Source organism: Echinops telfairi, unplaced genomic scaffold (genome assembly GCF_000313985.2).
Source record: "Echinops telfairi isolate 266 unplaced genomic scaffold, ASM31398v2 ScPeMD7_7468;HRSCAF=8506_0, whole genome shotgun sequence".
NCBI classification, from domain to species: Eukaryota; Metazoa; Chordata; class Mammalia; order Afrosoricida; family Tenrecidae; genus Echinops; species Echinops telfairi.
Genome location: NW_022111369.1, coordinates 28,897,007 through 28,899,012, shown reverse-complemented (window position 1 = coordinate 28,899,012; position 2,006 = coordinate 28,897,007). Strand labels below are relative to the sequence as shown.

Sequence of the window (2,006 nt, the reverse complement as noted above, 5' to 3'; positions counted from 1 at the left end):
TCCTCCTTGCTTTCAGCAAGCAAGGTTGTCTCAAGTGTATATCACAGGTTGTTAATAAGCCTTCCTCTAATCCTGACGCCACATTGTTCTTCATATAAGCCAGTGTCTTTCCTGGTTTGATCAGCACCCAGATTGACTAAGTATGATGACAGGACACAATCTTGTGGCATGCTTTTCCTGATTTGAAACCATGTAGTAAGCCATTGTTCTATTTGCATAACTGCCTCTTGATCAATGTACAAGTTCTGCATCAGCGTAATGTAGTGTTCTGTAATTCTAATTCTTCTCAAGACTATCCATAATTTGTTAAGATCCTTGGCATAGTCAATACAACACAAGCAAACATCTTTCTGGTATTCTCTTTTTTGAGCCACGATCCATCTGACATCAGTTATGATATCCCTTGTTCCACAACCGCTTCTGGATCCAGCCTGACCTGTGGCATCTCCCTGTCAATGTATTGCTGTAACCATTGTTAAATAATCGTCAGCAAAATTTTACTTGCAGGTGGCATCAGTGGTATTTTTCTATATTTTGAGCATTTTATTGAGTCACCTTTCTTTGTAATGTGTAAAAATAAGTTGGCCAAGTAACTGTCTTCCAAATTTCCTGGCATAGAAGAGTAAGTACTTTTAGTGCTTTATTCACATATCGAAACATTTTAATCATTATTCCATCAATTACTAGAACCTTGGGTTTGGCTAATGTTTTCAGTACAGCATACACTTCTTCCTTTTTTACCACTGGACGTGATGGCAGTGAGTTCTGAAGGAATGATGATCAACCGTCAAGAGTCTTCTCTATCTGAGCCCCAATCAGAGACGGGGCTGGTTTAAGCCACGCATGTACCAGCGTCTTATCTCTTTCATTTCTGATTTCAACCCACAACTGTATCACTAAACTTTGCTTTATGTTACCTTTCTGGCACTATATTTTCTCAACAAAATCAACCCAACTCCTTTACAATCCTATCCACCCCATATTTCTCTTGTCTCCTTTAAAGGATAGATATATTTACTCTTCTCATAAACAATCATTTTGAATAAAGAAACCACTCATCTCTGCCTAAATAACAGTTTGGCTAAGTCTATTTGTTGCCACATTAGGACAAGCCTACTCAGGCACGGACAAAAATGATTATACAACAGGGAACTCCGTTTTACTCTTAAGAAAACTAACAAGTACTACAAAAGAATTTAATCTCTTATTTCCTAAACTGGCACATAAATAGTGCTCAAAGAAAGTTTTGAAAAGAATGAACTATTTTTTCCCCTAGACAGCGGGGTTCCAGTCTAGTAAGCTTTAAGTCAAATAGCGTAAGAACTAGGGAGGCCATGTTCCTTCCACTTTCAAAAGCGCAACAGTATTTTGGAATCTTGAACCTATTTATTCATTCTCTTCACCAGCTTGGATATCCTTAAGCTCATGTTGGTAAGGACTATTACACAGACCTGTTGTTTACTGACCATTTTCAGGTTACCAAACCGGAATCAATAATCACATTAAAAGCATAAAGAAAGTGATACAGAAAGGGGTGTTAAGTCAATTCACCACCCAAAGGATGATGGGAATAGGAGAAATCAGACACAAAGGCTTTCCTTTCTGAAGGGGGCTTCTCGGGAATGGAGAAGGTGGATTAGCAGTGAGGAGGGCTGAGGTCTGTATAAATTCTGGTGACTAAACTTATCTCCCTGCAGTTTTCTTTTAAGAAGATTAGACACATAAATCACCTACGAACACAAAGGTGGGTTAACTTACCACCTTTTCGAAGTTGCCAGATAAGTGTAGTACCTCACAGAGGTTGCAAATAAAAACAACACATCTATTTCTCATTCTTTCAAACTTATACTTTTCTCCTATGTGTCCTCTACCATAGTAGGTATTCTTACTTTATTTTGTTTTTTTCAATCGTTTTATTAGGGGCTCATACAACTCTTATCACAATCCATACATACATCAATTGTATAAAGCAGATTTGTACATTCATTGCCCTCATCATTCTCAAA

General features: G+C 37.8%; 1 protein-coding gene across 2 annotated transcripts in view; it reads right to left on the bottom strand.

Moving 5' to 3' along the window:
* The window catches only part of GPRIN3 (GPRIN family member 3), an 82,711-nt gene that overhangs the window by 29,022 nt on the left and 51,683 nt on the right, over nucleotides 1–2,006 (bottom strand). The gene's annotated exons all lie outside the window — the stretch shown is intronic.